This window comes from Agelaius phoeniceus, chromosome Z, assembly GCF_051311805.1.
Source record: "Agelaius phoeniceus isolate bAgePho1 chromosome Z, bAgePho1.hap1, whole genome shotgun sequence".
Taxonomy (NCBI): domain Eukaryota; kingdom Metazoa; phylum Chordata; class Aves; order Passeriformes; family Icteridae; genus Agelaius; species Agelaius phoeniceus.
In genome coordinates, this window is record NC_135303.1 from 82388321 (window position 1) to 82399694 (window position 11374).

The window sequence follows — 11374 nt, forward strand, 5'->3', positions numbered from 1 at the left end:
ACCATCTGTGTAGTCTAAGCTGAGTTTCAGACTGAAACAGACAAGTTTTCAAGCATTTACAGCTGATAACAGAAGTAGAGGATACAATCCTCACTTCTCCACATTAGCTTTTTAAATAGAGCATATGAAATTCTAGATATTATATACCAAAGGCTCTAAAATAATTTCTGTGCTCCTGTTGTGTGAAAAATACAGCATAAATGAAAATATTGTTTGGGTTTTTTTAAAATAAATTAGAGGGTTTATGGATTCTTTTGACATCCAGATACTTTACATTTTAATTCCAAAGAAACCCTTTTGAGCTTATTTTTGCAAACATATTTTTATCTTCACTTTCTGGCTTTAAAAAACATTTTCTTAATTTGAAGTAGTAAAAATCAATCATTAGAACTGCAGAAAGATAGTAAAAATCTGCAAAAAACTATTAAAATTGCAGCTTCTTGCCAGGTATATGTTAGTACAAAATTAAATAATCCGTACTTAAAACAACTTACATGTTTTTGTCTTGTAACAAAAAAATTTATGGATTATTTCTCATAGTTTTCGGCATGGAATAATACTCACCACCAGCAAAAACTTATGTTACTGTCATTGCATGTAAAATGAGATGAGAGCTCATTTTAGAAAACTTGGAAAAGTCATTTCTGTGGAAGAAAGATACCAGTTTGTTATCTTGACAATTCAGTCAGTCTTTTCAAAATGAAGCACTGAGGTCAGGAACGATTGTTTATTTTATGTTCTGTCATGTGAGAAACTTTCCTGTAACTGGAGGACGGCGCCGTGGTTTTCATTTAGCGGCACATAAGCACCACCTTCTGGGGATAGCCAGTATTTCCAATGGTTTATAGGACTGGAGCAGATCCCATTTGTTTATTACTGAAAGGATGTATTTGAACTTTTATTGCTCGATGATATTGTCAGTTTTTGCACTATAGCAAGATAAAAAGTTTAAACATTGTTAATAATAATCTTCATAATTACTATGCTTACCCAATAATTATTGTTACTGTTGTTACTGTTGTTACTTAAATTACCTCAAAGAATAATAATAGCATTACTTTAATGCCAATAAATCTGAATCGTGGAGCAGAAGTTCACAGAATTTTTTTTTTTTTTGTAAATAATCTAATAGTAGAAAACAAGTGACATTAGATATCATCAGCTAAGCCCAAGGGGATGTTAAGATATCATTGGTCTGTATGATAAGCAAACCACAAACTCAATCATCATCCTCTTATTGGCAGTCTACTGAAGAGACATTTAAAGTGCTGTTTATAAGCAATCAGGATATTTCAGAAGAAAGTAGTTGATGAAAACCAGAGTTTGGTATCTCAGTAGAAATGGGAAATAGCATATGGGGCTGTGGGCCCAAAAGTCTTTGAAATGGGGAAAGAGGCTTGTATTTTCTAGAGAATAAGAATGTAGTGTTAGTGAAAAACTGCCTGCCTGGAAGATTGTACAGGGAACAAAACAAAAGTTGAAAAATGTTTTCCTCTCCATACATGTGAGCAGAAGAATACACCATCTGTCAAAGGCAGAAAAGGCCTAATAGAAATGTGAAAATAAAGCTTGTCATTTTCCTGTGCAATTGATCTTGGCATCTCAGGGAAAATAAATATCAGTGGCAGTCAAGCACAGCCTCTGTGAAGCCTTGAACAAAGTGTGACTTTAGGGCAATGCCCAGGTTACACAATAATTCTGGTGCTCTGAACTTGCCTCCAGCCAGGGTTTAGAGAGGAAGGAATAAATGGGCTTTTCAACCCCTTTGTTGCTCCATCCCAGGAAAGGGGGAAAATTACTGTTTGTTATACTCTCCCTCTGTAGCTCTGTGTGCAGATGGAAATTTCTTATGGCCGAAAGCTGCACTGATCCTGAGTTTTCTAGATGATAAGGGAAGTGTTTTAGTGCTCTTTCTGTGCTGCCAAATACCCAACAGAACAAAAAAGAAATGGGCCATATTAGACATGAGGACTATCAGCGTAATAAAGGCAGGCCCATGTGTTTCTGGGATGCACTTCCTGAGAAATATCTGGCTCATTCAGGGCAAGATAAAATAATAAACAATATTAATCACTAATGTCATAAAAGTGCTGTGCTTTGCATGGTGTGTCTTTGAACTATGAGCAAGGAGAGAAACACTGGCAAGACAAAACAGACTTCAGGAACTTCAGCAACGTACTGCACAACAGGGAGTAGGTTTTAAAGGCACCAGCCATGAAAGAATTGGGCAACTTGTCAGACTGCTTCAAGATTATATTGTTAGACAGCATTTTTATTACAAAGCCTTTGGTTTGTTTTTTTTTAAACTTGCTCAGAAAAGCAGATGTTTTAAATTATTTGGTGTTGTTTATTCTGTTAATATTTTGCAGGTGGTAATAATTCTTCAGCCTTTGAAAACCAGCATATCAGAAAAAGTAGAAAACCCTCCTCTTCCAAGTGTCCCACTAAGAAAACATGGGAGAAAGCTCCTAGATCAATTCAGAGTGTGATTGAATCAGTCACTGGAATTCTCTGTAGTTGTCATGTTATGGTTTATTCACATAGGAGTGTCCCAGTTTAGAGGCATTTAAGGGATGAATTAAATGGTAGAATTGTGGAAGAGTGGTGGTTGGAAGGCACCTCCAGAGAATGCCCAGTCCAACCTGCCTGCTCCGAGCAGGCTCAGCAACAGCAGGCAGCCCAGGACTGGGTCCTTCCATGTTTTGAATATTGCCAGGAATGGAGACCCTGTAACTTCTCCTGGGCAACCTGATTTTCTGTTCAATCACTTATGCATTCATCACTTATGCATTTAGAAAAAAACTCTGTGGTTTAGACAGAGTTTCCTGTATTTTGGTTTCTTCCCATTGCCTGTTGTCCTGTCACTGGGCACCACTGAACAGAGCCTGGCTCCGTCTTCTTTAGTCTGCCAGCCCCATGCCCCTGATATTTATACACATTGATAACAACCCCCTGAGTTTTCTTCACTCCAGGCTGGACAGTCCTAGCTCTCTCAGCTCCTCCTTGTATTCAGGCAGTCCAACCCAATTGTCTTCATGGCCTCTCAGTGGACTCACTCCAGTATTGATGCCAATACCCAGCCCTGAGGTCAAGTGACTGGCTTCCAGCTGGATTTGTGCCACTGAAGACATTATTTTGAGGCTGAAGTCCAGCCAGCTTTCCATCCATCTCATTTACCTGGTCTGTATTTCATCAGTTTGTCTATAAGGATGTCTCAAGAGATTGTGCCAAAAGCAGCACTGCAATTTATATAAACACCATCCACTACTTTCTTGCCATCACCAAGCCATCCAGTTGTTTAGTGAACAGGGATATGTGCAAAGTATTCAAACATATGAGGGACGGCTGTAGTCACAGCACACACTGATTTGACTAAAAGGCTATACTGTTTGACTGCCATTCTTTTCTGGAGAGGTGTAAAATGTCATTTGAGGATGTGTGATCATATCAGAAATTGAGAACATCAGTGCTACTGAAACAAACCTTGAATAATCACCATGGTGAAGACATAATCAGATTCTAAGGGATTTAAGCACCTTTTATAATTGTTGTTGGTAAATCAGATTGGTACTTGCATCCTTTTAAAAACAAAGTCCGAGGTGTAAGCTTCAAAGGCATTTTTGCAATAACTGATTTTAATTTTCTAAAATATGTTATGTAAAAGTCTAATCCAAAGTAATTTGTATTGTATTTGTTATCTTCAAACATATCCACTAGATATTAGTCTTTCTCATCAACACAAGTAGTGCTTCTAATATGCCCTAGCTTCAGCTACTCTGCTGCTTATGGTCTTTTGATAAACACGTCAGCATGAATTAGAATCTTTAAATGCGCATCTATTAAGAGTCACATTAAAAAGAAGATTTAAAATTTTGTTTCTGGGAAGCACTTATTTTTTCTGATTGTTAACTGCATCTTTTGTTACAAGTATTTTCCATGATCTTAGTTGTATTTGTTATAGTAGGAGATAGTTTTATAAAACCTCAGTTCAGAAGAAAATACTGTAAAGGATTTAATGCCTCACAATCAAGGTGAAAAGAGCAATGTGTCTGAGTTTCCAGACACCAGCAAGTAATAACAAATTCTTTGTTCTTGTCTCAATTCCAGGAACACCGAAATGTCATTTTTTAACTAAATGTAACTGATATCAGCAATGTTGCTTTTCAAAACAATTTCATGTCTTTTCTTCTGACGTCAGAAATACGTGAAATCTGATGTTGTCTTCTGACCTGTCATCAGTTCAGAAAAGCTTTTATAATTTACTAGTACCATTCATCATTAAAACACATTTCTTACTTTTTGCTACATCTCTGCCAAAATTTTCTTAATCTAGCCAACACTAAAATGACAAAAATAGAGGTTTAAATCTCAGTAGAAGCTGAAGGCTTAAGATGTTACTTCAGAAAAAGTTTACTAAACTCTAGGTGAGCTGTAGGTAGAGTTTTCTTAAGAAATCTGAGAGCAGCGTTGCTGTGTCTGAGCAGAAGCCAGTTCAGATGGCAAAAGCAGTGCAGTGTGGCACCACAGGGTGCAGCACTGCCAAGAGCAGCCACTTGCATGAGTGATGGAGTAGCAGCACTTGGGAGCTTCCCTTTACCTCCTGCTGTATTTCTTCACTGTGACAATTTAGTCATTGCCATATGGCTAACTAAGATTGCTGCCAATGCTGTTAGAAAAATATGCTCCCCTATTTTATCCCATTAAAAGAAATCAGGCCAAGCAGATTGACGTCCTTTCCAATTTAGATATTCTGACTAATTTCCTTGGAAATTTGCTTGCAGCAGAGAGATCATTTGGTCTGTTTTTATCCATATGTCTGACTGTGTGCCTTGGGTGTGATTGTTGCATATTTTCAATTTCTCACAGGCCAAATTATAGGCATGCTGCGTCTTAAATTCTCTTCTTCACATATGCATGGGAGTCATCTGGAAAGACAAATTACATCAGGGACACATGATACCACACAAGAAATATGACTGCATCACTTGTGACCATTTTGATTTCAACCCCAGAAATATGATCCTTTGTTCATGGCAGCTTCATGATTCCCTATTGTGTTGGAATTTTGTATACTTTTTGCTTTAAACCCCACTTCAATTACAGTAAGTTTTCTGTTTCTTAGCCTTCCTTTAATCTGTGAAGTGGCAAACCAGATTTCCTTAGTGTTGTCCCTGATTTAACAATACTAATAATAGATGAGGGTCAGACTTTTCATCCTCAGTAAGTAGTTCATTTATAATTTTGACTTTGTTTTCAGTAGCCACCAGTGGCTTCAATAAATCCACTTCAAGGAAACTGAAAGTCATTTGGATTGAACTTAGTAAAAGTTGTTTAAATTCATACCCATGGACCTTTTGTTAGATAACGGGTATAAGGTATCTATCAAAACTATCTATCTTCTATTGCTGCTATTGGCTTAAAATCTATGCATAATACTTTGAAAAGCCTTTCAATTCACTCTAGGCTTGCCTTGATCCTAGCAGCCAGGTCTTTTAGCACCACTGGACAGTGTATTTCTGCTTAGCTTGGCTTGTAATTCTGGTGTGTCAATCAAAATTTTGTAAGTTATTGCTACTGACACAAATCTGGTTTAAAACATTTGCCACCATTCCACCAGATTTGATTCCAAATGAAATTTATAGCCCCTTTGAACATATTAGGCACCTTTGTGCAGCACAGGGAATCATTGCTGCCCACAAGTATATTCCACAGAGGAATGACATCACCCCCTAAAACACATACTTGGGGTGTAACCCACTCAGTATTACCCAGCATCCTGGATTATTGCTTTAGTTATCACAGGCCACGCTATATTCTATGACCAAACTGGATTTTTGTCAAGAGGATATTATGTAGCTGTAGACTTGGCTTCTCTGTATTTTTGCAGAATAATGGATTCTCTCTAGTTTGCAACAGTAGTGAGGGCTGGGACTGTGTTCCCCACCCCACTTAAGCCCAGGTGGAAGGACTGTGCTGGAAGATGAAAGCTCTGTGGCAAAGTAGGCTTGAAACCAGAGAATCCTCTCTCAACTCAGTATTCTAAGTCTACCAGCTGTTGTAAAGTGTAGTTATACCTGCAGTTACTTTTTCCATTAAAAAGGTGTCTGGAAGATCTGGTATTCTTGGCCTGACTTCTGGCAATTGGAAGAACTAATCTGACAAGTCTGACAGCTTATTTCATCTGTGGGAAAGGATACAGGGTGAATTTTGATTTTGAAAATCTCTATTGGGAATAGTTTTGCCTAATTAATGTTTTTAAAGGGAGATGTAAAATTAGTTACAATACATTTGGGCCAGATTCAAATGTTCCTGTGAAACAGTTTCTGAGCTCTGTGTGGTTTCAGAAGGATGACCACTACATTCCAAAAAGATGAAAACACAAAACAGCAAAACAGCAAAACAAATCAAGGTAGGAAGTGGCTGAAACAATAATGAAATTTTACATTTTTCTTTGTATGGTCACCTAAAAATGCTTGATCAGCATAAAAATGAATTAGCAATTCACACAGTGCGTAGTAAAGTATAGAGAAATAATTACCTTGATATTATCCTAGGTCAGCCCAGAAGTTCATCTAGCCCAAAATCCTGTCCTTGCCAATGGCCAAAAGTAGCTGCCCAGGGGATGGGTTTGCAAGCAATACAGGAACATATGGGTGATATGCCCCTTGATCTGCCCCTTCTAGCCTGAGGCAATATGTGACTTGTGAATGGAATTCATAAATGAGGGGGTTTTGTTTAGAAGCTTTAACTTGCAGGTATTTTGTTCCGTTGTTTTGCCTAATTGATTTTTAGCTTACATTTATAGTGTTTATATTCAGATAACCCTATGACAGTTTTGTCATTTAATTATTTGCTGTGTGGAATGCTGTCCTGTCTAAACCACCCCTGGCACAGTTCTGAATCATTCCCATGCATTCTGTCACTGGGTAACAGGGAGAAGAGCTCAGCATGTCCCTGTCCCCTCCCTCAGGAAGCTGCAGAGAGCAATGAGGTCACCCCTCAGCATCCTTTTCTTCAACCTGACAACCCCAAGTCTCACCTGCTCCTCACAGGACATTCCTTTCAGGCTTTCTCTCCAGCTTTGTTGCCTTCCTCAGGATGCATTCAAGGACTTGCACATCAACATTTCACACAGGGCCCCAGGTGAGGCCGCCCCGAGGCTGAGCCCAGCGGGCCCAACCCCTCCCTGGGCCGGCTGTGCCCTGCTCCGTGCTCTGGGATGGGCTTTGGCTGTGCCCTGCTCCGTGCTCTGGGATGGGCTTTGGCTGTGCCCTGCTCCGTGCTCTGGGATGGGCTTTGGCTGTGCCCTGCTCGGTGCTCTGGGATGGGCTTTGGCTGTGCCCTGCTCCGTGCTCTGGGATGGGCTTTGGCTGTGCCCTGCTCGGTGCTCTGGGATGGGCTTTGGCTGTGCCCTGCTCAGTGCTCTGGGATGGGCTTTGGCTGTGCCCTGCTCGGTGCTCTGGGATGGGCTTTGGCTGTGCCCTGCTCGGTGCTCTGGGATGGGCTTTGGCTGTGCCCTGCTCGGTGCTCTGGGATGGGCTTTGGCCTCGGGACCCACCCTGAGCCCAGCACCAGCCAGCCCCACACCCTCTCTGCAGGGTGAGCAGTCACCAGCCAGATGTAGCCCCATTCACTACAGTGCTTTGAGCCCTGTTGTCCATTCACTTTTGTTACAAATCTCTTGGTTTCACAGATTTTACGTATTAGTGCCAGGTTATTGTTAAGTGTGGTGTTGTGTGTTTTACGTCAGAAACACATATTTGTCATGCTAGGACATCCCTAAGTTTTGTCTCATCTCTGAGTTTTCCTTCTAGTATGGCTCTACTGCAGGTACTTGTGGGAGACTCAATGACAGAAAGCTAACACTCTGCTTGGGCATCCTTTGCTGAAGTATTTCCTGAGTGAGCAGCTGCAGAGCTTCATCACTGCTCGTGGGATTAACTGCATTTTGTCTCTTTTCTCTTTAATCCCTTAAAATACTGACTACCACAACACTTTATGGCAAGAAATGCCTGTGTTTCGTTTAAAAACTATTTTATGTAAAGATTATCAGTTCTTCTGATGGGTAATTTCATTGTTGCCCTCTAGTGTTCAAAGTGAGAAAAATACTTAACAAGCATTTTCTTAAAATAGGTAATACAGACAGCCCTGACAGAGAGGGTCTCTTACTGGACCTGTCAGTCACCAACCCATGCGAGTTAATTAATCAGTGACACGATTGGAGGCAGTGTGGGCTGTAGTGATCATGCACTGGTGAAGTTCACAGTCCTGAAGGACACGAGTCAGAAGATTGAAGTGAGTACATTACATTTTAAGAAAGCAAACTTCAAGCTGTTCAAGGAATTTGCCAATGGTGCCCCCTAGGAAATTGTCTTTAGAGACAAGGAGGGTGGAACAGAGCTGGCAGATCTTTGAGGATGTGTTCCATGGAGAACCAGAGCTCTTGTTCCCCATGAGTAAGAAATCAGGAAAGGGCTGATAGGCTATTTAAACTAAAAGGCAGGAAGGAGATGCACAGGCAGTGGAAACAGGGGTGGGTATCTTGGGAAGAGTATGGGGACACTACCCAGTTGTGTAGGAATGGGCTCAGGATGGACAAGGATTGACTGTACCTGAACTTCTCTCTTTGAACAAAGAATCAAAGGAAAGGTAAAAGAAAATGTACCTGCCTGATGAAAACAGCTGGCAAATTGGTAAGGGTGGGTAAGGAGAAGGCTGAGGTATTCAACAATATTTTTCCTAAGTCTTCACTGGCAACCTCTCTTCCCAGACATCTTGGCTGGATGGAGCTCCATCCAGGAAGTGGGAGAGCCAAGTCCATCCCACTGTAAGAGGAGATCAGGTTCAAGAACCTGAACATGTGTGAGTCTACAGGACCTGACATGCATCCCAGAGTCCTGAGTGTATCAGCTGATGTAGTTCCCAGGGTGCTCTCCACCATTTTTTGAAAAGTCACGGCAGTCAGGTAAAGTCCCGGGTGATTAGGAAAGTGGAAATATTGTACCCATCTTTAAAAAGGGAAGAAAGGAGGGCCCCTGGAAATTACCTATCAGCCTCACCTCTGTGCCTGGGAAGATCATGGAACATAATCTCCTGGAGGCTGTGCCGAGGCACTTGGAGATGATTTGGGACATCCAACACAGCTTCACTAAGGGTAAGTCCTGCCTGACCAGCCCAGTGACCTTCTGTGATAGAATGACCACATCAGCAGACAAAGGAAGGACTACAGATGTCATTCATCTGGAATTCTGTAAAGCCTTTGACATGATCCCCCACAACATCCTTCTCTTTAAATTGGAGAGACATGGGTTTGATGGGTGGACTGTTCAGTGGACAAGGAATTAGTTGGATGGCCATATCCAGAGTTTAGTGCTGAATGGCTCAGAGTCCTGAAGGATATCTATGTCAAGTGGTGTCCCTCAGGGGTCTGTACTGGGACCAGAGTTATTTAACTTTTACCTTAATGACACAGATGAAGTATTGAGTGCATCCTCTGCAAGTTTGACACCAAGCTGAGGTAGTTTGACACACCTGAAGGACAGGATGCCATCCAGATACTTGGACAAGTTGGAGGAATGGGAATCTGATGAGGTTTAACAAGGCCAAGTGCTGGTGCTGCCCCTGGGCTGGGACAAGCCCTGGTGTCAGCCCAGGCTGGGCATGAACAGCCCCAGAGCAGCCCTGCCCAGAAGGGCTTGGGGGTGCTGTGGGTGAGAGGCTGCCCATGGCCCAGCCATGGCACTCACAGCCCAGAGAGCCAAACGTGTCCTGGGCTGCATCCAGAGCCCCGTGGGCAGCAGGGCAGGGAGGGGATTCTGCCCCTCTGCTCTGCTCTGCTGAGACCCACCTGGAGCACTGCATCCAGCCCTGGGCTCCCAGCACAGGAGGGACAGGGACCTGCTGGAGCCAGCCCAGAGGAGAGAGACAAGATTATCAGAGCATCTCTCCAATGAGGAAATGCTAAAAGAGTTGGGGTTGATCAGCCTTAACAAGAGAAGGCTACGGGCACACCCTATTGTGGCCTTTCAGTTTTTTGAAGGAGCCTACAAGAAAGATGGGAACGGATCTCTTAGCCTTGTTTGTTTCAGTAGGACAAGGCTTTAGACTAAAATAGGGTAGATTGAGACTGGATGTAAGGAAGAACTTTTTTACAGTGAGGGCAGTGAGACACTGGAATAGGTTTCCTGAAAGCGTGGTGGATGCCCCGTCTCTGGAAACATTTCAGCTTGGACTGGCTCTGATCTAATTGAAGATGTCTGTGCTCATTAGGTCATATATAAGCTAGGTATGACCACAGAAAACCCCTCCCCACTGTCCACCCAGTCATTAGCTGGGCATAAACACACCTAGCCTCTTCAAGATTTTCAGATCAAACCCAAAGAAATCTATATTTCTGATCACCTGTCATTTACTATACAAAAAATATTTTAATTATTTTGGGGGGGGTAGTTAGTTGGGTTTTTTTTAAGGTATATGTTTAAATATTTGTTCCAAGTGATGGGGGTGATTTGAGGGTTCCTCATGAGATCTAAATTTTCATCTAGTCACAAGATCACAGAATCATAGAATGGTTTAGGCTGGAAAGGATCTTTGAAGATCATCTAGATCCAACCACCCTGACATGGGCAGGGACATATTTCCCCAGGTCAGATTGCTCAAATCTCCATCCATTCTGGCCTTCAACTCTTCCAGGGTATCCTTCCAACACAAACCATTCCATGATTCTGTGATATTGTTTTCTATTTACTCTCAGTCAAATAAATATTTTGAGTCACCTCTGATATTTTTCTTTTTTTAAGATGAAAACTCCTTCTTTGCTCAGCTTCTTTCCATGTGAAAACCATATCTCTTTGCCATTCATTTCTTTATACCGTTTCAGTTTCCAGCACATTCAATTTGGCACTGAGAAAGGAACTGTGACCAGAAGTAAGAATTCATCAGCAAGATGGATTTATAAGGAAGCTTAACCATCTATATTTCTTTTAGCCTTTCATCATAATTCACAGGGTTGTGTTACATTTTGATTCCCACTTAAGGTAATTATTTATCCTCACTAAAGTTTTATTACTTATGCCAAAAACTTAATAAAGCCCATATTTGTATGTCTATATAGTGAATTTTTTTATTCTGCTAACCCTTTTCTATCTTGTGTTTGTCCTTTCAATGCACTGAGTATTTTTGCAGTTCCTTTGCAGCCAGCTTTAATCTTGACTGTTAAAAATAACAATGCCACACACTCTGCTGCTTCACTATACACGGCCTTTTCCAAATCATTGACCAATAAATTAAACACCTTGGGTTCCAGTACTGAGCTTCTCTTGACTTTCTAGGTAACTTTGCAAGTATTCCTAATTTCCCTCTTGTATCCTATAAC